This window comes from Oreochromis aureus, linkage group 2, assembly GCF_013358895.1.
Source record: "Oreochromis aureus strain Israel breed Guangdong linkage group 2, ZZ_aureus, whole genome shotgun sequence".
In the NCBI taxonomy this organism is placed as follows: domain Eukaryota; kingdom Metazoa; phylum Chordata; class Actinopteri; order Cichliformes; family Cichlidae; genus Oreochromis; species Oreochromis aureus.
The window spans coordinates 14,758,363-14,777,071 of record NC_052943.1 but is presented as its reverse complement, the minus strand read 5'-3'; the positions used below and the strand labels follow the sequence as shown (position 1 = coordinate 14,777,071).

The 18,709-nt window shown below is 38.8% G+C and overlaps 1 protein-coding gene across 2 annotated transcripts in view; it reads right to left on the bottom strand.

Annotated features, from left to right (window-relative positions):
• The window catches only part of mid2 (midline 2), a 155,265-nt gene extending 136,793 nt beyond the window's left edge, over positions 1–18,472 (bottom strand). For both annotated transcript variants that reach the window (XM_039618942.1, XM_039618952.1), the window contains exon 1: positions 18,188–18,472. The gene's annotated coding sequence lies outside the window, so the exon portion shown is untranslated. The remainder of the gene's footprint in view (positions 1–18,187) is intronic.
• Positions 18,473–18,709: the final 237 nt, after the last annotated feature.

The window sequence follows — 18,709 nt, the reverse complement described above, 5'->3', positions numbered from 1 at the left end:
TGTGGGAATTGGGTTTAGTGCTTTTCAATATGTCGTCTTGATGGCAGGTCACATGTTACATGTTTAACAAGACTAAAATACCAATATCCAAGACGTGACTTGTCTGCAATCCCGAACAGTAGTATAACTTTAAAAAGTATGACACAAACATTTGCCTTCACGCTGTACACATTTCTAATAGCCCGTTTCCACTAGTACCTACTCGGCACAGCTTCACTTGGTTTTTTGGGTTTTCCATTAGGTGGTAGCATCTGGACACTCAATGAGTCATGAGAGCGTCTCCTTCATGAAATTCATCACCGCCATTTTTGAAACCTGGCAACGAGGGAAATGGCTACATAAAACACTGCGGTCCCCCATTCTGACAAAAAGCCCCGAGCCGCAGGTATACCTCTTTTGTTGTGGCATTGCTGATGCATACAAATGATGTCACAGGACTTTCGGGCACACTATTTAAGCGACCCTTGCCCAGCGTAACGGAAGTCTTGACCCTATATTGTCAGCATGATTGTCATACATCAGTAGGAATTACACACAGATACTTTACATATACAAAGTCACACAGTTTGAGATTTGACTGAAACATGCTGCAGGCTGACTTTGTATATCAAAATGTTGACCACAGAGTATGTGTCAGCATTAACTAATATAACATTAAAAAAATTCAATTTTTTCACAGAAGATACATTTTTCTGAAATTATATTGAAGCGCATAGTTCTCCACTAGAGCAGTAACATCTTAGGCAGGCACCGTTTTCTGGCATATTGACGCCAGGATACTTAAAGCTGCCTCTGAACAGGGTCAGCTAGATCGCATTGATTTTTATTGAGGGGATCAATATGGAGAGAGAAGAAGGAAGTGAGAGGGGCAAAAAAAATGAAAGAATAAAGACTGAGGAGTGTAGGAATCAAAATGAAATGTATACATGCAAAAATATATACATATATATAGAAGGAGAACAGAGGTAAATGAATGGTAGGCTAATCCCAAACATGGAACAGATTTAAGTACACGGCATGAAATGCACAGAGCTGTTAAGAGAGGAACACTCTGTATATTTGCTCACGATTAGTTACAGCAAACACTCCACACACGCTAAACATCTATACAACCTTCTTTTCGTTAATCTCATCCTCTCATGTATACAGGCGCAAACATGTTTATAAGAGTCCTGCAGCTCTTCTTCAAACAGTTGTAGTAACTCCATTAATTAAGTGCATGTACTGCTACTTGAAAGTCCTGCACAAGTTCAGGTACTGCACTGAAAGCAAAAACAGGCGTTTACCCTGAGATTACAGCCACAAATGCACACAAACAGTTAAAGAATCCATTCTCATCTTCATAACATGAAAATCTTTTCTAATCGGTCTGTTTGCATGACACAATACAATTTTGTTAATATTTTTTGTATATGAAAGTAAGAAAGTGAATGAGGGAGAAAGATTTCTCAGGGATTACATATCCATAGTGCCATCTAGTGTTTCCTGGAAAAACACACACAAACACACACAAGATTCTAGCTGTGATTATGCACATCATTACTGAGAGTGACATAAAATAAACTATCCTTAATGGCAGCCTTTTATTTTAGGTCTTTGTAGGGTGTTCTTTTACCCTTCCTCATTGAAACAAATGTGTGTGTTATGTGATAAAATTCCACTTAAATGTAGCTACAGGCAAAGCAGATGAACAGGCAACTATTGCAGAATAGGTTTGAGAAACAGCTGTGATGACTTTAAATAGGCAGAGCCATCAGCAGTTCTCATTAGAAGCAAGTAACACATTAAAATAAATAATTAACAACACATTACTAAAATGATTAATTACATAATACATTATGACCCAAGTAATACATCTGTGACATCTGCAATTATGCCCTCTTATTTGATCCCTGTGTAGTCATGATAATTACGCAGATAACGTATTACAGTTTTGTTTAAATATTTAAAACTGTCTGCCTGATTCATCACAAAAGAAGAAACCAGGATCATAGCAGTTAATTCTGCTCATGATCTATCGCAGTTGATGGGTTGTTTGAAGTACAGCACGAAAGTTATGTTTTCTTGTGACTGGTTGGCTGCACAAACTAATGTGAATTTAAATCCACTGAGAAGTCAGGGATGCTTGCAAACATTCATATCCAGGACAAATTTCGCTAAACTCTGATAAAAAATAGGTCTTTAGGGCTCTGGAAGCTGTGGCTCAAAAGGTAAAGTGGGTTGTCTACAAATCGGAAGGTCGGATATTGATTACCCGGCTCCTCCAGTCTGCACGTCGATGTATCCTTGGGCAAGATACTGAACCCCAAGTTGCCTCCAACACGTGTGTGAGTGAAAATTAGGTAAAACAATTAGATATGAAAAAAAAGTACTAGTATGGATTTGTGTCTAATTGGATAAATGAGGCTTAAAAAAGTGGTTTGAGTGCTCAGTTAGAGCAGAAAAGTGCTATGTAAGTACCAGTTCACCCATCCATCCAGCCATCCAATAATCTAAGAGGAGTAACAATTCATGTGAAAATGGAAAATGACACATTTGAGTTTGACCTTGGGTGCAATTTGGATGAAGATCTATGGGATGATCATCTGATCAGTACTTTACTGTAGCCATTATTGTGAACTGGTGGGATGGATGGGTAGATGGACAGACTGAAGCTCATCAGTCCTTCGGCCAGATGAGCTAAAACTGTCGAGATGCCTCACCAGTAGGTAAAATGGTAAATGGCCTGTATTTATATAGCGCTTTACTAGTCCCTAAGGACCCCAAAGCGCTTTACATATCCAGTCATCCACCCATTCACACAGGTGCAAATTTTGAAAGCTTTGTTCAACCTGCTGTAGGTTTCATGATGGCAGCAGCTGTAGAGGCATTTAGCTAACTATGGAGTGACTCTACAGTAAATGTCATTTCAAATATGCACAGAAATCCCTCACTGTTACGTCCAAGTAAAATATCCCAAGCGACATTAGACAGACAATGAATTTATTATGAATTTATTTTCTACACTTATTCAATTTGATTGAACTATTTTCTCTGCATTGCAGGATTTTTTTCAACTGAATTTTTCAACCCATCAAACTACATTTTGGAGTGATCAATAGCCATGAATAGTTTATTTTCTCAGAGACCGCACACATACACAAATGTACAGAGTAAATGCATTAAAATGCAAACTACTGTGTGCGTTAAACAGAAGCATAATCACCTTACCCATGGCAGGTAAATAAAATAAATAATAGAGAGAAATAAATAAAAACTCTCCAGTTTATGGTGTAGTCCCCTGCAGTATTAAATAGCAGTGCTGTAGGAGCTGCTGTTGCTGGTGAAATTCAATACAGTCTGGCTGGCAGGAGTCATGTCCTGAGAAATCCATTATGAAACAGACCTCTTCTTTAGAGAACAAAGGCCACAGCTTTACATTTCTATGCATGTGTACACACTGTAACAGCAGCAAAGGGCACTGGTTTTATGGGGGCACCCACTGGGTACCAAACGGTCCCTTACTCCTCAACACCCCCCATCTGTCTTCCTATCACAGTTGTTCCTGTTCATCTCCTTCTCCATCTGTTTCATCCCTCTTCTGTCTTGCAGGCTCTTAGGTGTCTACCTCCACTCTATTTCCTCATATTGCCAAGTATTTGAGGGTTTTTTCCCTTGTTCTAGTAATTTCTTATTTAAAGTATGTTGCCTGGAAAATATATTGTATGTAAAATATATGGAAAAAGGTCCTTAAGAGGTAATCAAGTAACCATCCAGTCAAAATCTACAGATATTTTAAGTTGACTTTTTGTCTAATTTATAGATTATTTATATTATTAGTACTATTTATGATAGTACCTTTCATGATTTATTAATTCTAAGCTTTTCATATCACGCACTAGTATAAATGCAGGCTTGCAACCTTATGTCACAAATAGTACAAAGTGAACTAACTACATGAACTAATAATAACAATAATAACTGGCTGCCCACTTTATGAAGTGGAACCCAAAATGGGTCACATATGTTTGTGGTGTGTCTCTGTATGTCTGCGAGCAAGAGAGACACTGCAATTTGTTTCTCTAGATTAAAAAAACCCCTCCCATCTGACTGTGGCTGATTTTTTTGTTTTTGCTGCATGCTCCAAGCCATTTTATGTACTTCCTTTCCCGTCCTTGTGCAGTTTCCTAGAGAATCTTAAAAGAGATTTCAAAAACGCCATTAATTATTAGCATCTCCCTTGTCAGCAAAGTTCAGAGTGAGAGATGGAGAATAGGCCTACTTCTTAGCAAACATAAAAACATGTCCCTAATTCAAGAATAAAAGTAACTCCCAACATCAGAGGATATTTGAAGCTGTCACTGCTAGACACAGAGGCGAAAAAAAAAAAAAAGAAATAGAAGAAAACATGCTTGAAAAACAGGCCAGTGAGGAAATGTGTGAAAATATTATCTTAATATAACATCAAATTTTCATATGGAGAGGAAAGCTGCAAAAAACATCAAGCTGTTATAGGACAGGCATATAGTAGGAGGGAAATCTGTTTTGATCCACGCAAGTTGATTCATCTTTTTTGCTTAAGGTGTTTTTTTATTAAAGCAATAAAAATTCAGTAAAGCACGAATACAGCTGGCTAAATGCAATTAATCCCCAACATACCCCTTTCACTTTCACTGCAATATTTAGTAATTAATCAAGACTCATTTACGACACAAACATATAAATACATGCAATAGTATCACAAAGAAAAAAAATGTAATAAACTCTGCAAAAATGATTCAAACATTAAAAGAGAGACTGGGTGCAGTTGCAACACACTTGATTGCTCAAAGCTAAAACCAGGTAGAATGATTACACTCACTCTGCACATGCTTATTAGCATTCTCCCAATAAAGATGTCAAAGATGTGCAAAATAACTTCACAGCTGAAAAAAATTTCAAGGACAAAACTGATTCCAATAGAAGAAAGCTACTTTTTGGATATACCATATTTTTATTCTGCCGCCTAAAGTTTAGATGAATGTGAAAATTACATAATTTAAAATGAAAAAATACTTCTTTTTGTGCAAAATAGTGTGTTTTATATGTGTTAAAACATATTGTATCACACATTATGCCATATAAATAAATAGATTTCACTTCTCTTCCATTTAAATACATGTATAAATATGACCTTCGCATCTCATTGTATTGTTCTGTTGTAATATTTTAACATCAGTTAATAGCCATATGCTATACTAACATAAGTTAAGTAAGAAACTGTTCTTGACTTATAGCATATGTCACGTCTGTGTCACTGAGCTATGAAGGAAAATGTGAAAAATAATGCCCATGGTCTCACCTACTAAAAACATAAAGAAAAATATATAGTAACATGACATTTCAGCAGCACATGTTCTTCGAAGCCAAAGGAAGTAAGAGCTTAAAGGCAGCTTAAAGGTCAAATTTCTTCTTCCATTTAAGCAGTATAATGTCTTATGAAGGAGATACAAAAGCTACCACATGTTTTATGTGGTGAATAAATTGAAAATATTTTTGAACCACTTAGAAAAATGTAATTGCAGCAATAGGTTGTATGGATAGTAACATGTTAAAATGTTTTAAAATACTTAATGACACAAACTGCTATGTTTTAGAAACCTAAACCTAAACCTAAGCTTTCCTGTAGACCAGATAATGTAAAACCTTCAACTGTATAATGGTATGACTTATTCACAGATAAGAAGATAAAACTGTATGTCAAGGCTTGCAAACGCTATAATTTAAATACAAAAATGTAGCATCTCACTGAACACTTTGGAACATAGATTAATTATGAAAGACTGATTCATAATTAGAGCCTGACTGATATAATAGTTAGCCAATTTTTTTTATATTAGATATTTGCTGATGCATCTGCATTGGTATTTATGAATGCTGATAAATAAAAAAAAAGAAAAACTAACAAAAAGATGGGAAAAAACCCGTAAAAACATGCTATAAATGTTGACAACTTACCTGCTGACAACACGTTTCGAACGCCACAAACACAACAACCAGCTTATTCAAGCAGTCGGACAGAGTGTAAAAGAGAAATCCATTATTGTGATAATACAACTACACATAGCAAATTTTAGCGAAATTTGTTTATGTTCTTCGTGTTTGAAAGACGAAATATCGGTTGCTATGTATTGGATTTTTAAGTCACCAAATTTTGATACTACTCTTAACGTTCCTATACCAGTCGGACTAAATTATCCATCTAAATTATTCGCAAAAAGTTACTCATTTTGCCCCATAGGGATATACAACATAACTTTAATAGAAAACACACGTTAAACACACGGGCTACTCATCTTTTGCCTCTATTGCATCTGAAGTCAGGTACTGTTTCTTTCCTCATTTTTAGTTTTAGTCTTATTATCAAGCATTACCTATGGTCAGCTGGTTGAAGCCTTTGAAAAGCTACATAGCAAAGGAAATGATCAGCGTGTTGACGCGGGGGAATTCTGCTCTTAAACGTGAGCACTTTTAGTTAATCGCTTTTCCAAAGTTAATTAATTTAGGCGAATTGATTCCTAGCTCCTGGCGTGGTGTCTGGTACAAAATGCTGCTCTTTTGCTAATTAATTTAAAGTAAAGTCAACATTTAAAACAAAAAAAACATGGTTCAACATGAACAACCAATTCTCTGACATTAGTAGAGAATTGGTTGTCTTGCATAAGACGAGTTAGACGATGAAACAGGAGAAACAGCCTGCCCGTCTTTATTTAAAAGGTAACAAAATCTAACTAGCAAGCTACTGAGTGGAAGGTTCCCTGATGCTTTAAATAACATAACAGCACAAACTGTTTTAACACAGATGTCTTTTTAAATGTTCAGAGTTCATTTTAATTGGCTGATTGATTGATTGACCAACTGACCGAACATCTCCATTCTGACAAAGGTTCAAATGTCGTGTTTTGCTGTTTGCTCTGGTTTTCCAGTCTTGGGATGGGACAGCGGTATTTAGTATGAGATACATAAGAGATAAAAACTTTAAACTTTTATAAATAGTAGTCAGCTGCAAAAGCACTAATGCAGTATGACCACTGGGAAAAGAAATGGAAGATGTCTTTATGCATGGCGCCTCCCAAGTGAAGCCTTGTGATTCCATGACAAATGTTTCACCATCACACTGCTTCTGTCCCACAGTTAACATGCAAAGTAGCAAGGATCTAATTACAAGGCAGAAATACTATATGCCACGCTCGATTTGAAGGCACAGGCAAGATCCCTTGGGAAGGACAAGAGAAACTAAGGCTCAATATGCTGTCGACATCGCTTACAAACGCTGTCATTCTGAGGAGATTAGATTCCCTGTCCAGAATAACTACTGACTTGATGCACTATTAGGAGGATCATTGTGTTCTTCTGTTTAAATTCTGTGTGGAACTTCAATGATGTTAAATTTTGTGGACATTACAGTTTATTGTTGCTGTTGTATGTGAACGTTGGGTTATAACCACATTAGCATACACACAAAATGATAAGTAAGTGAATAAATGATATTTAAGCACCTTTGACTGACCAATCAATCAAAAATGTGTTATAATTGCAATTTATCCAAGCTATACAAAATAAATGTAACTGTGTTACAACCAGAATAATGAGGCAATCACATAAGTACAAACCTGTCAGTTGGTGATGTAATGTTCATTAAAACAGAGTAAAAAGTGTCTTAGATCTGCTCAGACAGCCTTCTTTTGAAAAAAAGAAAAGAAAAAAAGAAATCAGTTCAAAGTACTCGGAGCAATGTTTGGGAAAAAAAAATCCAAACCTTTTCTTCTCTCTGCCTGCAGGAGAGAGAAGAACGGGACTATAAAATCTACTGGGATATCAAAGAATATCACAAAGAAAATAGCCTTTAACCAATCCACTTGGGTCTCTTAACTCAAAAGTGAATGCGTTAAGGGTGCGATTATGAAGTCACACAGGCAGTGGTGCTGTGATAAAATTTTTACATAAAGCCTCTAGTTCATTATCTCGACCCATTCAAACACAATCAGCAGCACTATGGTTTCACATCTCAGCACATATGAAAGAGTGACAACACCCAGGACCTATTCAATATGTTTCACAGCATTTCTGTGATAACCAAACAGACAAACAAACTGGCAGAATTCAAACATGTGTGTGTGTGTGTGTGTGTGTGTGTGTGTGTGTGTGTGTGTGTGTGTTTTCAATCTTAGATCACATCCTAAACACAGCCACAGAATGCCGGGGGTTGTGGTGGAGATGCGTTGGGGAGAATGGGCTGCCGGCCTATTCCCAGGAATCTCAGATTGTGTGGGTTATGTGAGTTTGCTTTTGTTGGGGTTTTCTAAGGATAGGTCCTCAGCTGAGGAATTTAACCAAAGGATCTGAAAAAGCCATGATGTAACAGTAAGTCTTTATTTTTTGTGTGAAAAAGCAAGTGGTGATGGTGGAAAAGGGCAATGATGCTAGAAGCACTAGATCCTCCAGAACCTTTTTTTTAAAAAGTACATTGTGCTTAAATTACTCAAATAAATCAGAGTTCTAAAGTTTCTTGAGTTTTATATCCAGTATTGTGCAATAAACTTTTGTACATCTACACTTTTCATTGACTTCGCTGTAGCTTTTTTTTTGTCAAAAAGGTCAACGCCTTTTCAGAACCAGAGCTTTCTTAAAATAAATGCGATAAGCTGAGTATTACAGCCCTTGAGTACTATTGAGTTTTATGGAGTTACTGTATCTGACTCGTGATCATATGAACCTGTGGCTCACATATACGGCCTTCAGCACTTTCAAGTGTGTCTTACAGTGTCTTAGATTGTGTTGTAAGTATCAGTGCCAACAGATATCTAGTGGCAGTACCAACAGTAGAATTACAGGATTCAATTTGATAGCACGGCAAAAAAGAAACCAAAAGAGCTCCAACAATATTACCCCACAAACTTTAACCTGAACCTTTATTAAAAGTTATTTTAAATCACTGACATGGTGGCTGACTGTTTGTGTAAAATGTTAACATTTTATTTTATCGACGGGACTCATTCTGAAATATCAGGATGGTTGCTGAATAATTTAAATTACTACTATGTAAAAATACATTAGCTTAAGCATTTACATAACATTAGTCACTTTAAACGCTTTAATTGATGGAACATAGTTGATTTTACTATGGCAGTGACAGCTGTATTTAAAAAAAAAATGATGTGTATTTCAGGATAACAACACATAGTACTTCCATTGTCCACTCTTACTGCCATACTTATCAACACACTGGGGTGGAGGTATCGCAGCACGTTCACTAGTTAGGTTTTTTTCTTTTGCTTGTGACTCACTGCATTTATTCCATTTTTGATGACGTGAAAAATCTTTGTCCCCATTTAGCAGTACATCCAGGGTGTACCCTACCCTTTGCCATATGACAGATGGGATAGGCTCCAGCCTCCCTCCATGAACCCAAACTGGTACTTAAGAAAATGAATGGGTGGATGGATTTATGCAACTATAACCATGCAAGTTTAATTATTTGCTTAAGTGGTGTGCAGAGTAAACAAATTTCAAGTTTTTCACTGTAATTATTCCTCAACAAAACCATAACCATACAACACAAGCCACCACTTTGTTAATATAAATTTAAAACACAGGTTGATTAGAGCCACAGGCCCCTCTCCCCGGTTATTCAGATTTCAGGTGAAATAGTTGATGCCGTTAAGCAATTAAAAGGGTTTCTGAAAAAACAAGCAGACAAACAAACCAAAAAATGTGACCTTCTAATTTAACACCGCATGCTGGTGACAAATTATTTCTTCAATCTACAAACCTAAAAGTTAACATTCTCATCAACACAGCAGACGAGTAACGGATAATCTAGCTGGAAACTGGCAGGGACGTGCGAAGAACGAAGATGGCCTGCGAGGAGATGATTACAAACTACAAAGGAAAGATTTAGATCATATTTGTAGCCAGGGTGTGTGTATGTGTATCGAAGAAATCTGAATAAGACAGAGACGCACGCAGTAATTGGGAATGACAGACGGGAGGAGAAGACAGAAAGAGAGAAGGAGAGAGAGGAGCGGGAGGAAGTAGCGTGTAAGCGTATGCATGCATGTACATGGAAATCCTTACATTGCACTTTGGCAGCAGAGGTCGGGAAGACAGTGAGAGGTTAGGAGTAATTCATCACGGTGAATTCAGCAAAGCCCTACCCTCCAGATCCCCCACTGCTTTTTATAAGTAAAACAAGTGGCGACAGAGGACGGCCAGAGGTCGCTGTCATCTTCAATGTAAACTACTGCTTCAATGTAAACTACTGCAGCCTGTATACCCAACCGAAATCCATTAATAAAGTAGTGTATTAATAAAGTGATCATTAATACATGTAATACTGCTATTGAATAGCAAAGTAAGTCGACAGCTGCGATCAAGAACAATTAAAAATGAATAGCTTTTCATGTGTCTGGAGATGGAGTGTATGTTGACATTTATATATGCGGTATTCACAAATTCACGTTCACTGAAGATGGATAAAAATTCGATGATGTTTTATACAGCATGGCTAAACTAAAGGTTCATTTCAAATCATTGCTCTTCACTATCAGCAGAAAATCTCTTTCTGCATAATAGTTTTCTTTAAGGGATTTAAATATGAAGCTAAAAAAAGACACTTGGTTACAAAGCTGTTGTGTAAACTGCAAGTGTGGAATTAAGAAGAAGTAGTTGAGACATAACCTTTTTATTTCTTAGCACAGCTTAAGTGTCTGTGTTAAGAATGACTGGCAGCTGTTTTTTCTCCTTTGGTTAAACACAATTTGGATAGGTTAAGATTACCGCAAGCAGGTTGCTGCTGAGCATCACAACATCAGCCAACATCTCTGCCACTGTGTTGGATTACTTAGTTATGCGTAACTTCACCTTCCTGCTCTAAATGCAGTACATGTCACCTCGGTCATGCAATCTTCCTCTACTAAAAACACTCAAGGTGGAGTTGGTTGATAACACTGAGGAGCATGATTGAGTCATTTAGCGGGGTCCGTGTGTGAACAGTAATAATGAACAATAATAATCAAGATGATAAGAATCACAGTCTGATTAAATTTCACATACTGGAATATGTTGAAATTTTACTATATGTGTTCTAAATACATTAAAAATAACCAGAATCTTTGGAGGAAGCAAAGTGTTAAACAAACTTAAAAATCATATAAAACTGAAAATATCAGAGAATTTGAAGACATACAAAAGTATTGGATATAAAATAAATATCTATTAAGGCTCAGGTAAACTTTATCTACACACAACACGCATGCATGTCCAACTTGCATCCACTGTTCACCTTTTCTTTATGTGGCGCTTCCAACAGAACATTGCTTACTAATGATCAAAAAGGGATTTTCTTGCTACTAAAAAAATTGGTAGACTAAAGGTTTATAACGGGGGAGTGTATGAACACTTTGCACAGACCGGTTCACCTGCATCCACAGCAAGATGAGCTAGCCCAAGAGAAACGACAACGCCAGAAGATGAGTATATAGAGCTTTGTTCACTGAGAGACAGAAACACAACCTCACAGAGAGTCCTGCCATAAATAGAGCTGCATAGCAGTGGTCTCAAAGGACAAACAGTGGTCTCCAAACCATCTCCTGGGAAGTAAACACATCCAACCCCTTACGACATACAAGACCGGAAGATGGGAACCACTTTGTATTTACGGCTGATCCCAGGTCTGAGATTTAGGAAAGTAACAGAGGAGCGCGTGCAGACGTGTAGTGTTATTTAACTATCAAAGCACATCAGCAATGCTCACTCGAGCGTGCATACGGCTGAGTTGCGGTTCCTCTCTAAGGCCATGTAAGCACATGACAAAACGTCAGATTAACTTTATAAATGGATGATAAATTCATCTGTCTTCCACCCTCATCTCCATATCTGCCTGTCTGACCATCTTTATCAGCCACTATATGGCCCCCTCACATCACTGTTCTCGCTACAGTTCAATTATCTCCCTATAAGATGGTCTCCCTGTCACTTACTCTCTGCTGTGATAGTGAGACAGACATGACATCAAAATCAGCAACCAGCTCTATCAAAGGGTATCGAAAGGTTGAGTTTATATAAAGAGCAAAAAGCAGTAAGTTCAACAGACAAGGAGGCGTAAAGGAAGAATGTTAAAAGTAGAATCAGTTCTACTTTTTAGAAATGGCCACTTTTTAAACAGACTGTTCATGTGAATGAAGGAGAAAATAACACCACAGATCCTAGTTTTACTTCCTTTTTATTTGTTAATTTTTACCATTTAAGATGTGACCGTTAAACTTTTGCTGCCTTTTTATCTTAATACAGAGACTAAAGAAAAAACTATTGAATCCTGTGTTGTTTGAAGGCAGTCATCAGCTACCAACAGCTTTTACAGCAGAATGTTTTCTTGCATGCAAGGTTACTCGAGGCATGAGTGGATGCCCTGAATTAATCAATGAGGCTTAAATGTCAATATGAAACCTTTGACCATTCAGTGATTCGTTATTGGGTCTTACGCATGAATGAAGTTTTAGCGATGACTGAAATTCAATTATGCTTTTTTGCAGATATTCTGTTTCCTCACATGAAAAATAAAAAGTGTCATTCCAGTGCATTTAGGCAGCACTACATCTATGTGCAGTATGCCTACTCTGGAGCTTCACTCTGAAATAGGAAAAGCAGCACTATGTTCTTCTGAATGCACAACACATACGATGACTGCTTTGAACTTTCCTTCCCACTTAACATTTAGAGTGAAATACTGAAAAGGGAAAACATTCCTGACATCACAAGAACCACTGTCAGGCCATGTTGGCACAACATGGGTTAAAAGAGCTTATACAAATGTATTAAGTCCATTCAGCTTGACTGCATATTGTGACTGTCATCAGTGCAAAAAGTGGGGAAAAATCAATTTGCCGCTTCATGATCCAGTTTTGTCTGCCCAATAAATTTTTAGTTTGTATAGCCCGAGAATATCCTTAGATATGAAATATTACAAAGGCTTTACCAGATCACACTTCACGTTAATGCGTTTTTATATAGAGGCAATAACATACTGGCTACAGTACATAATGACTAGAGTGTGAAAGCCATAGATACTGGATAGCCAACCATGTGTCAGAGCTTTTGCTGTCCCCATTTGGAGGAGGCAGGAGGGAGGATGTGTGTGTATGTGTGTGACTGTGTGGGTGTTTGAGGATAAATGCATGCACATGTGCATGAAGGGCACGGAGAAGGCAGCAGTCTCCCGAAAGAACACTTTATTTGGAAAGAGCCTCCCATGACCTGGCTTGATCTCGTCCCTCGTTTCTTGGGTGGGGGTTGCGCACGCCCATGTGTGTTTGCGTGTGAATGCTCAGTGCTGGGGATTTACAGATCTTTGAAATGGCTGTGCCCCTGAGGATAGGACTGCACTCCCACCAGTGGCTCACAGTGCTAATCTGACTGACAGCTTGGTCCAGCTTTCAGCCAACAAAACAGCCCACTGGCAAGGTCCAAATACCTGACTGCTGAGGAATCTGATCTGCCATGAGATGACAGAGGAGAAGCTACTCACCCCTCTGTGTGCCTAAGCAAATGCTCAACCGCCTGTCTCTCTCTCCCTTTCTACCACTTTTTCTGTCTGCTTGTTTGTCAGCACTACACTGCTAGACCTACACATCCTCGGACTCAGCTGGATATGACAGTTTGACAGGCTGTCACAGTTATAAACCAGAAAGGCAGTGGGATGACACTGTCACGGTACCCTTCGGCAAGCATTTAGGAAAAAAACAAAACAAAAACAAAACCTCTTTCAACTTTTGAACCTTCCAAGCTTCATTTTTCAAATATGCATTATTCGATATTTTTTGGTTTACAGAACTAGTCATCAAAACCAGTATTTTAATGGAAAGCACTTTATGACTTCACTTAAGGCTTGATCTGTTTGGACACTGACGATAAGGCTTCTGTTACCGCACATATTCACCAATAAGGCAAAGCTACAAAAAAAACTCCTGCCACGTCAGTTAAAAACACCCCCACAAGCCATCTGTCTTGTTTCTTTTCTCCTTCAGGGGCAAACTGAGAGCTTATTTAGCTAAGATGCCCACTCATCAATCAGCGAGGCTTTTCCATAAGCCATCCAGCACAGCTTGAACTGGAGGACCCTCATAATTGAATATTAAACCCCCGATGAGTAGCAAGGCAAACTGTGATGTTGACTGGAGGCTGTAGTGTTCTGTTGCCGTTGTGTTGGCAGAGATACCTGTGGTGCTGTTCAGTGTAGCGTCAGTTGCATCCTGCCTACCCGAGGTTATTCTGTCACACTGTCACAATTTCCATCTTTTGGATAAGAAAAGTGTCTACAGACAAACATCCAAACTCGCACAGGGGACCACAGATGCAAGCAGGCATGAATCTATTTGGCACACAAATATGTAAACACAGCTGGCTTTTACTCAATAGCAGCACTTGTAAGAAGGCTGCAGAAATTGCCTATTGTTCAGTTAAGACAAGAAGTAAATGTGGCTTTGACTGTTTTTATTTTGGTCTGTATTTACCGTAGCACGCTGAAGGAATCTCTACACAGCTCAAACAGAAGATCAGGGAGCAGCCCACGATTCTGCACTACAAATATAATTGTATTTCTATTAGACCTGAAAGCAAAATAATATTGTGAGATAAGGAGTGAAATCGCAGGGAAATTGCATTTTTCTGGTGTCTTGCCCACATAATCTGACGTATGAAATGGAGGTGGAATGTCACAAAGGGAGGTACTCTTGAAAAGATCAAAATCTGCTTTGCCGTTATTATAAATTTGGATGTTTTTCAAAAGGAAAATCCTGTCAGCAATGGAGAGAGAAGCAGAAACCTGAGATTTTAGGTCTGTGTGTCCTGAAGTGTTAGATCAATGAAAACCAAGCTGTCTGGAGCGCTTCCACAAACATTTTACATCACATTATCCATGCAGTTTTTCCAATTTATCTATAAGAATCGAGTCCACATCAACAGATAATGGGATTAATTGTAGCGAGATTACATTAACATCCTGAGAGTATAACCAGCCGATTAATTTATTTTTGAAATAATCATTATTTCCAACCCAGGTTTGGTTTTTCAGAGATTTAGTCACGCGATATATCTCCAAAATTATCTAATCGCCATATTTCTTTAGAGGCAATATACATGCTGGCTACTACAACACACACAGTTTGCCACAAAAATACACATTAAAAAGCCACCACTTCACAAGAAAGCCTTTTTTCCATGGGAAGCTGGAGCTGCAATCCTCAAACAACTTCAAGCAAAACAACACACCGACTCTCCTGCTGTTAAGACAGTCCCTGTGATAGCCAAGTGGACTCTTAAAGATATGGATTATTCAGACCCATTCAGGCATCAGTGTGTTGACAGACAGACTTCTGTAAAAACATCCCCATGCTGTATATCCTTTCTGCCTAATTGCTCTATGGGGATAAGCTGATTTACATGTACAGAGAACCTCCCTATGCAAACAGTGATTGTGAACAGTAACATTCAAGGACTGTAACTGCTGCAGCAGACAAGTGCACAAAACTGGGATTCACGTATCCGCTATTTTCATTGGATTTTCCCGAGCATCAAAGTTTAATACAGTAAATCTAAGAGATACTGCAATATGCAAGCTTACAAAGTTTAGTCAAGGCTTCAGTAATTATGGTAAATGTGGGTTAATTACATCTCTTACATTTTAAAATTGCACCATGGCATGCCATCGGGATTAGCGAGATTAATAATGCTTTCATAATTGTACTTTTATATTATTGCTTCAGGTCAGGTAACATATTTTAACCACTGATGAAGCACAGCATAAAAGAATGTAGACTTGTTTTCATTTATTTGGTTAGAAAAGTGTGGGGAAAAAAACATCTTGATATTCATTTATCTAAAGTAATATCACAGATTCTTAAAAAAAAAAGGATATTTGACAAGTCAGCTTTTGATTTTCTGGCTAGTCCACAATTAGCTACTGGCTGCCAGCAACAGAGTCAAACAGGTACACTACTGTACAGTTGGCATTTACATCTATTCTTGGAAATCGTTGCAGCTGCAACCTCGACAACGAACGCCAACCCTCTTTCACAGTTATAATCATCCCAGCACGTAGAAGCTGACTCCCTGTCTCTTTTACAGAAAAAAAACTCTGCTATTGTCATCAGTATAATGTCTTAATAATTATCATCTGAGGGTGCAACTCGAGACTCGACTAAGACAAGGGGAGAGAAGCGCAGCGTGGATAGACTAGGAGAGCAAGCAGCACCCCGTGGATGCATGATGAATGAGGGTGTCAGTTGTATTCACCCAACTAGCAGTGCAGTCTCTGAAACTGTCAGTCCCCATGCACTGAGACCTGTCTCATTAACCACAGTGATCATGCATTAACAAGACAGGCAGTAAGAGAGCAGGGAAATAAATCATTTTTATAAGATGGTGAACCACCATTTAAAAAAAAAAAATTGTAATAGACATTAAATTTGTTTCACTGGTGATCAGCATGACAAGATATGGCACATTAAAGCTCATCATACGGGTTTGTTTTGGTTGTGTATTAGGATTAGAATGGAAATATTTGCATTGCTGGTAATTACTCCAAGTAGATTTTGATAAAGTATTTGTTATTCAATTATGTGAATAATGATGAAGCACTAGGTAACCGTCTCTAACAGTGGGTTCCATTTTCTTACTCCCCACTGTTTTTGGTGTGCTGCATTATTGATAAGGAGCTGACATTTTACACTTTTCTGAAGGCAAAGCCAGAGTCCCTCTACAGTCACCTGCAGCACTGTCTCCACAATAACCAGGCTGACAATCTAATATCACAACAGGGACTCTGCAGGATTCATATTACATTTATTAGCAGGTTTGTGGTGACTACATTGGTTTGTGCCTTCTACTGGACTAGTTTGGCATTTTTATTTAATGACATGGAATTTTCATTACATACAATTAAAACGCATTTAAGACTTGACAACTGGTGTTCCTGCGATTGTTCAGAAAATCTACTTTTATATGTATTCTGAAAAATCTCCTTTTAATCTTTCTGGGGGGGGGGGGGGAGAATGAGAAAATGCCTCTCTTCCTGCTGCTTTGGTTGACAACAGCAGGGCGTGGCTGGGAGTCAGCTCAGGTTAGTCCCTGTTTTCAGTCATCCTTAAACTTAAAACCACCTGCCCAGTGTGGTGCAAGTCCCCCTTGTGCTGCTAAAACAGCTGCAACTGATTGAGACATGGGCATGTGTGAAAAAGCACCAGGACATTAGAAGTGGATCATTTGCCTCCTGCTGGTTTCAGAGTGGAGTCTCAGAGAAGCAGGCTTGTTCTGGGCATCCTGTAAATGCTTTATTGTACTGGGATCTGGCAGTTTGGAGGCCGGGTCAAAACCTCGAGCTCTCTGTCGCATTCCTAGAATCGTTCCTGAACTGTTTTTGTGGTGTGGTGGGGTGCAAGTGTTCCACTGGGGGAGGCTGTTGCCATCTGGGAGCGCCATTGTCATGAAACATGTCTTGTTTTCCAATGTTTAGGTGGGTACATATCAAAACTAACATCCACATAAATGCCAGAAACCAAGATTTCCCAGGAGAGCACAGCACTGTAGCTGGACGATGAGTGTCATACGCTTCAGCTGTAGTAGTGGTTTTAATGTTGTGGCTGGTGTTGTAGTACACAATGGCTAAACTGATGAGTGCATAAAGGCTAAAGCATGTTCACCAGTCTTTAAAATAATCCACTCCAAAAGTAAGAGTTCATTCAGAATATTCAACAGCAACATCATCAACAGGAGGAGTGCAGAAATTTTAGCACTCTTAAAAACTTTTGAGAATAAATTTGCAGGCCACTGTGAACATTAAACACATGCATTAAGTCCCTGACCCACCACAGACGTACCAGAGCGCATTTGTTTTTGTTTTTTCTCACCGTCTTTTTCGAAGCAGAATATTAGGCACACATTTACACACGTCTTCATGCTGCATGTTTCTGTACACAGATAAGAGCTCATCATACACTTACTGTATCGTTTGACATGGATCATTACACTGTTGCAACCCTGGAACCCACAATACTGCACAGCGTGTGCCTTCCACAAACTAACTCATGGTCCTAGCCAGTGTGTGCCCTCTCGTGCATGTTACTCTCGCTATTCCGCCAAAAAAAACCACACACATAAAGGAAGCACAGCCTACCTCGGCTCGCAGTGACAGCTCCGTACGTCGACTCGTTGCAGGAGATGGCAACAATGTGATGCTCGCAGTAAAGATCGCGGCTCGTAAGCGCAGAAGTTTTGACAAGTCAGTGAGTCACGGATCACACAAAGAGTGCCAGTCCCTTACTGATCTGTGTAAAGCAAGCCACTGTACAGGGTGTATGACAACGCCCCGAAACAAAAGTGATCCGGTTGATCCTCCGGTGGATCATTACGATTATTAAGGATGTTTCTCTCCAAATTGGATACGCGCACCGGTGCGCTGCGTTTACCTCCCAAAGTGATCCCCAAAGCAAACGTCCCCTAAGGACACGTGATCAACGTACGGGGGACGGGAATAGCTCTCAATTCCCCACACAGTAGCAGCTGGGATCGGTTACACCGCTGCTTTAGTGCCCATTCAAAGAACCCGAGCTGTGCGCACCCATACTCCTCCTCCTACCATTTTCCCATCCCCTGTGACCTCAAGGTGTCGCTGTCATTTGTCTTCACCTTAGCAATT